This window comes from Nannospalax galili, unplaced genomic scaffold (assembly GCF_000622305.1).
Source record: "Nannospalax galili isolate Female #2095 unplaced genomic scaffold, S.galili_v1.0 scaffold104, whole genome shotgun sequence".
Taxonomy (NCBI): Eukaryota; Metazoa; Chordata; class Mammalia; order Rodentia; family Spalacidae; genus Nannospalax; species Nannospalax galili.
The window spans coordinates 3,469,525-3,480,675 of NW_008353596.1; positions in this window are offsets into that span (position 1 = coordinate 3,469,525).

Below are 11,151 nucleotides of genomic sequence, written 5' to 3' on the forward strand. Positions count from 1 at the left end.
AGATTTTTGTTATTTCTTCTTGTCTGCTGGATTTGGGTTTCATTTGTTGTTGCTTTTCAAGTGTCTTGAGTTGCAATGTTATGTCATTTATTTGTGTTCTTTCTGATTTTTGGATGTGGGCACTTAGAACTATAAACTTCCCTTTAAGGACCGCTTTCAGCATGTCCCAGAGGTTTTGTCATGTTGTATTGTCCTTTTCATTTAGTGCCAGGAATACTTTTATTTCTTTCTTAATTTCCCTTTTGACCCATTCATTGTTTAGGAGTGTGTTGTTTAATCTCCATGTGTTCATGTGGTGGCTATATCTTCTTCCGGTGTTGATTGTAAGCTTTCTTGCACTGTGGTCTGATAGAATGCACAGAATTATTTCAATCTTTTTTATTTGTTGAGGTTTGTTTTGTGCCCCAGTATATGGTCGATTTTGGAGAAGGTTCCATGGGGTGCTGAGTAGAAAGTATGTCCTTTGGTGCTTGGGTGGAATACTCGGTAGATGTCTGTTAGGTCCATTTGATATACGGTATTGTTTAATTCAGATGTCTCTCTGTTAACTCTCTGCCCTGTTGACCTATCTAATGGAGACAGTGGGGTATTGAAGTTCCCTACTATTAATGTGTTGGGATTAATATGGGTCTTAAATTCTTGTAGTATTGTTTTTATGAAGTTGGGTGCACCAGAGTTTGGTGAATATATGTTCATGATTGTAATATCTTCTTGATTTATTGTTCCTTTGATCAGAATGAAGTGGCCCTCTTTATCTCTTCTGATTAGTTTTAAAGTCTACTTTGTCAGATATTAGAATTGCAACACCTGCTTTTTTCTTAGTACCATTCGCTTGGTATATTTTTTTTCCATCCTTTCACTTTAAGATAGTGTCTGTCCATAAAAGTGAGATGAGTTTCTTGCAGACACCAAAAGATGCATTTTGTTTCTTAATCCATTCACTTAGTCTGTGTCTTTTGACTGGGAGTTCAGTCCATTAATATTTAAAGTTATTAATGAAAGATGAGTATTGAATCCTGTCATTTTTATTTCTGTTTACATTCTTGATATAGCTATATTTTTCCAGAGTTATATGTTCATTGAATTTCTTTCTGCAACCCCTTGGGTACAGTCATTTCTTTCTTCAGCTCCTTTTATTGCTTCCAGAACTCTCTGAAGGGCTGGTTTTGTGGACATGAATTCTTTCAGCCTATTTATTTCATGGAAGATTTTTCTTTCCCCTTTGAGTGTAATAGACATTTTGGCTGGGTATAGTAATCTGGGTTGGCATCTGTGGTTATTTAAAACTGGGAATACTTTGGTTCAGGCTCTTCTGGCTTTGATAGTTTGCACTGAAAAGTTAGCTGTAATCCTGATGGGTTTTTGTTTATATGTGACTTGTTTCTCTTTTGCAGCTTTCAGTATTGTGTCTTTGTTTTGTACATTTAGTGTTTTTACTATGATGTGCCGTGGAGAGTTTCTTTTCTGGTCCTGTCTGTTTGGTGTTCTATATGCTTCTTGTATTTATATGGGCATGTCTTTCTTTAATTTGGGGAAATTTTCTTCCATGCCATTATCTTGGGATTCTTCTCCGTCCTGTATTCCTATGATTTATAAGTTTGGTCTTTTTATGGTTTCACACAATTCCTGCATATTCCATTCTTGTATTTTCTTAAATTTTTCATAATCTTTGCTTGAGTGGTCTAATTTGTCCACTTTATCTCCCAGTCTTGATAATCTGTTTTTCATCTCATTCATCCTATTGGTGAGGCTTTCTCCTGTCATTTCTAATTCACTCATTGAGTGTTTAACTTCCTTGTTCATTTCAGCCTGAGTATTCTTCAATATTCCTAACTCTTTTCTGAATTCATTCGAGAAGTTTATCCCTATTTCCCTTCAGTTCTTTGATTTCTTTTTGTGTGTGTGTTCTTTAAATTCACTGAATTCTTTTATCATGTTTATAATTATTCTTTTGAGTTCCATGTCCTGCATTATCTCTAGGGGGTTCTCATTGTACTCCTCTAGAGGACTATTGGTATTTGGTGGGGATATGTTATTTTGGGTTTTCATGTTATTATTTTTTCTCTGTGATTTTGACATGTGAATTTCTTCTGTAGTTTCTGATTCTTGTGTGAGACTCAAGCCTTCAAGTTTAGGTCTGCTTCTTTTTGTAAACTTTATGTGCCCTTGTGGTTTACTTTTTTGGGCAAGAAAAGTTGGTTTATCTAAGCTTCCAGTTCTCTCATTTGATTTTATATTGGAGTTGCCAGACGGCTTTTGTCTTCAGGAGTTCCCACAGAGGCCCAAGTCAGATGAGGATCAGATGCTCTTAGGTTTTCTCCTAAGGTCTGGATCCCTCCACGAAAGATTTTGTCCTCAGGAATTTGGGGGTTGGACTGGCCTGGGAGCAGGGCCCAGGAAAGATGCTGGTCTAGGGCAGCTGTTTGCTGTGCCACCCAGAGATGCAAAGGGTGATGGGGGCAGGAAGGGCTCCTGGGGACTGCAGGGAGGAACTGGGTTGGTCTGGATGCAAAGGATCAGGAAGCGGAAAGGTCAGCCCTGGCATTGAGGAAAGAGGCTGGAGGGTTGTGCAGCCCAGGGAAGCAGAGGGAGGTGAGGGCGGGGCCAGGTCCAGAGGGCCCCTGGGGACCTTAAGAAGGAACTGGGTTGGTCTGGATGCAGAGGATCAGGAAGCAGTAGTGGTTCCCCCAGTGTCTGGGGCACCAAGACAATGAATGGGACAGGTTCCAGGCTAGGAGGAGAGATGGGCGGGTGAGATGGGAGGGTGAATGAGGCTGGGGGAGTCAAGATGCAGAGGGCGTGATCGACTACTCTGGAGAGAGTACGAATACTTTTGTCACTCTATCAACTACTTCTCCAGTCTTAGAATTGACTAGATAAACCCCCCAACAAACCTCTCTTACCATTGGACCCATGAACTTTCTCTTCCATTAGGCTTGACTTGTTTCTGTGACTATAGCCAGTGCAGTTGCAGTAGCAGTGTTATAGCCCAGACAAACTTGGCTTAAGACTCCTACCAGGAAATCTACAAAAGCAGTGCCAGTAGGGATTTCAAAGAAGGGGTTCCCAGTGACTGCTGCCAGGACCACCATCAGCACCCCAACAGGGAAAGATGAAGCTGTGAGAGGCAAACAGAAGCTGTAAACACTCTTTGGGCACTCTACAGCCACCTGCCATGTAGACCCTGTGGGAAGGGAGCAATGGCAGCTAGACAGAGGTTGATTGGCTATCTACAGCCCACAGAACAGTCCAGAAAACTCCCCACCCAGGGGAGCTGGGAGCCCACAAGAGAAGAATGAGACTGGTAAAAGTGGACAGGGGCCAGAACAGGACCAGGGAGACAAAACAGTGGCTCCACCAAGGAGATAGGAACAGCATTCAGATGAATGATCTCATTTTCTTACATCTCCACCAGCGCTCCTCCCCTACTACAGCTACTCCTTACCTGCCAGTGACCCTGTTATTAAATCCCCACCATGCTTGCCTCCCTCTGCTATAGCCATTTCTTTTTTAATATATGCTTCTTTTATTTTATTTTTATTTTATGGGTATGTGTGTATTGGTTGCATGTAGGTAAGTGCACCTGTGTTGTGCAATGCCAGAGGAGGTCAGAAGAGGCTGTTGGATCCCCTGGGACTAGAGTTATGGACAGTTCTTAGCTGCCATGTGGGTGCTGGGATTTGAAACTGGGTCTTCTATAAGAACAGCCAATGTTCTTAACCCCTGAGCCATTTCTCCAGCCCCTGCTACAGCCGTTTCTTATCCATGTAGTACGGTAGGCCAGTAGGACAGCAGCAGGCCCACAGTGTCCCCTATTGTTTGTGCCTTTTACTTTCCCTTTTCATTCTTTCCTTTCTCTTTTCTTCTTGCTTTCTCATTTCCTGTACCCACCCCTCTTACTGTTAGATCTCCCAAAGCCGACAAACTGACCTGGTTTACAGTATTTTTACCTTTCTCTTTTTAGCCTACCATTAACCAATCCCCTACACATATTCACCCTATTTTTACTTTGCCTTAATTATTCTCATTCCTATGAATGTCCCTCTCCTGTACTTCCCATTGAACAACCTAATACTTATCACTAGTGTCACTGTGATTGTTGATGTCTTCTTTTTGTTTACACTCATACTATTGTATTAGTATGCATAATGCTATGGGGTCCCTTTATTCCCTAAACCAATTAGTACTTAACAAGTGTCCGTTTTATAGTCACCTGCTACTCTGTTATCAGAGTGGATTAACTACTGGATCGTGACTGTTTCTGCAGACTATACTCAACCCACAGGAGGAGACTGGAGATAGAGCTTGGTGCCTGAAACACCAGTCTAACAGACAAAAACATCACCACAACTCTAGTACAACCTAGTCTCTCCTGAACACTGCAAACATATTCCTGAGAGAAGAGAGGGAACATGAATTGAAAGAATAGCAGCAGCAACAAAAATCTTAACCAATGATCCAACCCCAGTTGGGCAGATCCCAGCACAAAAACAAAAGTAACATGAAAAACCAAGACTGCTTATCTCTTCCCAAAACTACCAATCCTGTAGTAATGACCCCAAGTCAAAATGACTTGGATGAAATTCCAAACTTAGAATTCAAAAGGATGATTATAAATATGGTAAAACAATTCAAAGAGGAGTTGAATATTTTCTAAGAGAGCACAGTCAACTGAATGAATGAAATAAGGAAGTCAGTTCATGACATGAAAATAGAATTTAATAAGGAAAAAAACTGAAACCAAAATGATGACGGAAATGGAAAATACAGTAGGTCAAATAAAACATGCAGTGGAAACCCTTGCTCATAGAGTGCAGAATGGATCACGTGGAAGGGAGAATATCAGGATATGATGACAATAGACAAGGTCAGTGATAATTTTTTAAATGTATGACTAGAACGTGCAAGAACTTTGAGGCTCAATGAAAAGATAAAGTGTATGAATTATAGACATTCAAGAATATTTTCATGAAAAAGGCAAAGAAAATATCTTTACAAAATTATAGAAGAAAAATGTTCAAATCTTGGGAAAGAGAAGCCTATCCATATACAAGAGGCACATAGAACACAAAACAAGCAAGACCAGAAAAGAAACTCCTGCAACATGTTGTAGTTAAAACAATAAATACACACAACAAAGAAAGTATATTAACAGCTGCAGAAGAAAGGGCCAAATTACACGCAAAGCCGACCCATCAAAGCAACTGCTGACTTTCAATCCAAACCATGAAAGCAAGAAGGGCTTGGACTTTTAAACTATGAAAGATCACAATTGCCAAAGAGTCTAATGTACCAGGCAAAACTATCTGTCATAATTGAAGGCGAAAGACAAAATTCCCATAATAAAAACAGGTTAAAGGAATTTATGACCAAGAAGCCAGCACTACAAAGGATGCTGGAAGGAATTCTTCATTCTGAATAATAAGATAAAGACACTCAAGAGACCACAGGAGGAAAAATGTAAATGATGCTCAGACACTCATTTAAACACAAGAGGACTAAGGAATTCTTAAACACAACAAAAATCAACAGGATGACAGGAGCAATGCACCTCTTTCAATAATAACTCGGAAATCAATGTCCTCAATTCATACATCAGAAGACAATGACTAGCAGATTGGATTAGGAAACAGAATCTTTCTTTTTGCTGCCTCCAAAGAGATGAAGAGGGTTACTTCATACCAATCAAAGGAACAATCCATCGAGAGGAAATTACAATTATAGATTTATGTATGCCAGATATTGGTGCATCCAATTTCGTAAAGCAAACACTAATAGATGTAAAATCATAGGTTAATCCTGACATAGTAATAGTGGGTGGTGTCAATACCCTATTTGCATCATTAGATAGATTATACAAAAAATGAATAAGAAATACTAGAATTAAATGACATCATAGATCACATGTACCTTACAGACGTCTTTAGAACATTCCCCCCAAATGCCAAAGAATACACATTCTTTTCAGAAGCCCATGGAACTTTCTCTAAAGTGGATCATATATTAGGATACAAAGCCAGTCTCAACAAATATTGGAAAACTGAAACAACATACTGTATTCCCTATGATCACAGTGGCATGAATCTAGAAATCAATGACAAAAGAAACTACAGAAAATATGTAAACTCATAGAGATTAAATAACACACTACTGGATGATGAACGGATCATTGAGGATATCGAGGAAGAAATTTAAAGATCCTAGTTAAATGAAAATGGAAACACAGCATACCTAAATCTATGAGACACAAGTGAAGGCAGCCCTAAGAGGGAAGTTTATAGCTTTTAAGTGTCTACATTTAAAAATCAGAGCATTGACCCAGGTTTGAATCCCAGCACCCACATGGCAACTAACAACTGTCCATAACTCCAGTTCCAAGGGATCTAACAGCCTCTTCTGTCCTCCGTGGGCATTGCACGGCATGGGTGCACTTACCTATATTCAGGCAATACACACATACACATAAAATAAAAAATAATAAATAAAATTAAAAAAAATCAGAGCATTGGCTGCTCTTGCAGAGATCCAGGTTCAGTTCCCAGCACCAAGTGGTGCCTAAGAACTCTAACAATGCCTGTACTTCCAGTTCCAGGAAGACCTATGCCCTCCTCTGACCTCCATGGGCACTGCACAGCATTGATGCACATAAATAAATAAATAAATAAATAAATAAATAAATAAATAAATGAGATATCTCAAATAAACAACCTGATGATGTCCCCTAAGGGTTTGTGAAAACAAGAACAAACTAACCCTAAAAGTGGTAGATGAAGGGAAATAACAAAGATCACAGCAGAAGTTAACAAACTAGAAACTATAAAAAATAAGAAGAATCAATGAAACAAGGAGTTGATTCTTTGAAAAAGATAAGAAAAAGGAGCAAAACCTTAGCCAAATTAATTAGAGAGAGAGAGAGAGAGAGAAAAAAAACCCAAATTAATAAAATTTGAGATGAGGCTGGAGAGATGGCTCAACAGTTAAGAACACTGACGGTTCTTGCAAAAGATCAGGGTTCAAATCCCAGCATCCATGTGGGAGCTACAACTATATGTAACTCCAGTTCTAGGGGATTGATGCCCTCTTCTGTCCTCCAAGGGCATTTCATGACATGGTTTCACTCACATACATGCAGGCAATATACTCATACACATAAAATAAAAATAGTGAATAAAATATTTTAATAAAATTAGAGATGAAAAGGAAACATTACAACAAACACTGGAGAAGCAGGGAATTATGATGACATACTGTTAAAAATTATATTCTCCTAAATTAGAAAATCTAAAAGAAATGGATGAATTGTTATATCTACATGACTTACTAAAGTTAAACCAACATGAGATAAATAATTTAAACAGATTTATAACCATCAATGAGCTAGAAACAGAAAATTTCTCAACTGAAAAAAGCGCAGGGTCAGATAGATTCAACACAGGATTCTATCAGACCTTCAAAGAAGAACTAGCACCAATACTCATATTATTCCATTAAAACATTAAAGGAAGGAACACTCTGAACTCTTTTTAGGAAGCCGGAATTACCTTAATACCAACACCAGATCAACACACACACACACACACACACACACACACACACACCCCACTACCACCACCACTACAAATAGCAAACAGCAAAATAATTATCGGCCAGTCTCCCTGATGAACTAGATGCAAAGATTTTCAATAAAATTCTTGCAAACCAATTCAAGCACACATCCAAAAGATTATTCAGTGTGGTCAAATTGGCTCCACTCCAGGGATGAAAGGATTTTCAATATACATAAATCAGTGTAATTCACCACATAAATGGACTCAAGGACAGAAATCTTGTGCTTGTCTAAACTGATGCAGAAATAGCTTTTGAAAAAAATCCAACATCTCTTCATGATAAAAAATCTAGGGAGACTAAGGATGAAGGGAGCATAGCTCATCATAGTAAAGCCTACATATGATGACCATCATCATCAAGTTAAACAGAGAAAAACTTGAAGCATTCCCATTCAAATCAGGAATGAGGCAAGGGTGGCCACTTTCATCATTCCTGTTCAGTATAGCACTTGAAGTCACAGCTAGAGCAGTAAGACAAGAGAAGGAAATAAAAAGGACACAAAAGGAGAGGAAGAACTAAAAGTACCCAATTTACAGATGATATGATTTTGCATTTAAGAGACCCCCCCAAAGGCTTCACCAGGAAAATGCTAGAACTGATAATCACTTTTAGCAAAGTGGCAGGTTACAAAATTTACATACAAATATTAGCAGCTTTCCAATATACCAAAGACAAACTGAGAAGGAAATCAGGGAAACTAACCAACCCAATAAAAAATAACCTAAAATAATACCTTGGAATAAACCTGGCCAAGGAAACAAAAGGCCTCTACAATTAAAACTTTAAAACACCAAATACAGAAATTGAAGAAGACACCAAAATATGGAAAGACTTCTCGTGCACATGAATTGAGAGGATTAAAATTATGAAAATGATCATCCTACCAAAACAATCTACAGATTTAGTGCAATCCTCATCAGAACCCCAACACAATTCCTCACAGTAACAGAAAAAAAAATCTTAAAATTCACATGGACGGACAAAGGACTCTGGATAGTGGAAACAATCCCATGAAAGCAGAGCTGGAGGCATCACCATTCATGAATTGACACTATACTGTGGAGCCAGAGTAGTAAAAAGAACAAGGTACTGGCACATTGGTCAGTGGGACAGAACTGAGGACCCAGATATAAGTTCATGCACCTACAGCCATCTGATATTTTACAAAGATGCCCAAAATACACATTGGAAAAAGACAACATCTTTAACAAATGTTGTTGGGAAAACTGGATATCTATATGAAGAAGAATGAAATTGGATCCTTTTCTCTCACCCTGAACAAAAATCAATTCCAAATGGATCGAAGAGCTCAATTTAGACCTGAAACTTCCAAAAGAAAGAGTAGGAAGAACACTTCAGAATGTTGGCTCAGGTAAGGAATTTCTGTATAAGATCCTGGTTGCCTAGGAAATAGGACTGATAATCAACAAGTGGGACTTCATGAAATTAAAAAGCTTCTGTGCTACAAAGGAAATTGTTAATAGACCAAAGAGACAGCTTGCAGAATGGGAACAAGCCTTTGCCAGCTATACCAGACAGAAGGTTAGTACCCAGAATAGACAAAGACCTCAAAGAACAAAACACCAAGAAACAACCCAGTTCAAAAGTGGGCTACAGAACTCAACAGAAAGTTCTCAAGAAATACAAATAGGTAAGAAATATTTTTAAAAGTGTTCACCATCATTAGTCATTAGAGAAATGCAAAATAAAAGTACTTTGAGATTTTGGAGCTAGAAAGATGTCTCAGTAGTTAAGAGCACTGGCTGCTCTTGCAGAGAACCCAGGTTTGATTCCCAGAATGCACATGGCAGCTAATAACCTTCCATAACTCCAGTTCCAAAGAATCTAATGCCTTCTGTGCCCTCTTCAGGCATTGCACTCATGTGGTCCACTTACATATGTGAAGGCAAAACACTAATATACAAAAATAAAAAGTTAATTAATGAAAGAAAAATTACTTTGAGATCTCATCTTATGGCAGTCAGAATGCCTGTAATTAAGAAAACCAAAGACAACAAGTGCTAGCAGTGATGTGGGGACTGTTGGTGGGAATGCAAATTGGTGCAACTACTGTGGATCAGTGTGGCTGTTCCTCAGAAAACTAGAAATAGATGTACCATTGCTGGTGCCAGCCGGCCAAAATGGACAGTACCTGAAAGGGGGAGTGAGGATTGAAAGAAAAGAAAGAAGACAGAAAAGATGCTGCTTGGGAGGGCTCACAGTGAATACTGTCAGCCTTGATTTATTTCAGTTCTGTCTTTTTATACAGAAGAACTCAATTAGTTACAATTGCTGTATTTCCCCACCTGTATCTGGTATCTGGGAGTGGTGAGATCAAAGGCTTCCTTAATCTTTTTGTTTACCACTATTGCCTCAAGGTCAGGTATTATGAGGCTCTCCAAAAAACTACACAAACTCCTGAGTCAAGGTGAAAGATCATAAAATAAACAAGCAAGCCTGCCAAGCTCAATGTACATAATAAACTAACAGCTTGCAACATCTCCCCCTTCTTTTTTTATTTTTATAACCCCAGATTATCCTATATCTAGGACAGAAGGAACGTGCCTGTCTTAGGTTGTCTTCTGCCAGAGCAAAGCCTTACCCATCATCGGCACATAGCTTCCATCAGCTACGCCCTGTCCTAGGTTGACTTTGTCCCAGAAGATCTTACCCGCCCTGTCTTAGGTTGACTTTGTCCCAGAAGATCTTACCCATCTTTGACTACCGGCCTCTGTTAGGGGAGGGAGCGCAATCTCATATCATGCACAGCTGCCTTGACTTGCCTCAGGCATAAACAACTTTACTGCCACCAGATGAAAACAAAGACAGGAGGAAAAGCATGTAAGGTGGCTCTCAGCCTTTTTAGAATATCTGCCACTGCTTACAGGGTGAAAATGCAGAGAAAATTTTTTGTTTTTTCTATTATCTCTTGGCAATAACACGTTGACATTGGTACAATTATGTTAAGGCCTATCATGTCAAATTTGTGTACCCTCATGTCCCTCAGTGCAAGTTAATCCTCTGACATCTAGTCAGCCTATCTATAGTCTCTCCCTTAAAGAAGATCAACTCTCCATCACCCAGCAGAAAGCAGCTGTCTTTTCTACTTTTTTTTTCTTTGGTGCTCATCCAGCAAACCTCACCAGCCTTTCTGGTAGCCACCTGGCTCCATCAGCATCCTGTGGAAAAACACAAACATGCCCTCTTCCCCAAATTAATACAGGGTCGGGGCCATTCCATTGTCCAGTTAAAGGATCCTTCCACCTGACTTGGGCATAGGCATCCTTTGACTGAGGATGCCACATTCTGTCTGCTGCAGAGCAGTCATTTTTATCCAAATTCAAAAAGTTTAAAATGAAAAGAGCATGATGTAAAAGATTACTTGGTGTCTGGGGATATAACTCCCCTTTTCTTATTTTTTGTAATTGTGTTTTTAAAGCACCATGAGCTCTTTCCACTATACCTTGTCCTTGTGGGTTATATGGTATCCCAGTTCTATGCTCAATGCCCAATTGCAAGCAGAAACACTGGGACCCATGACTG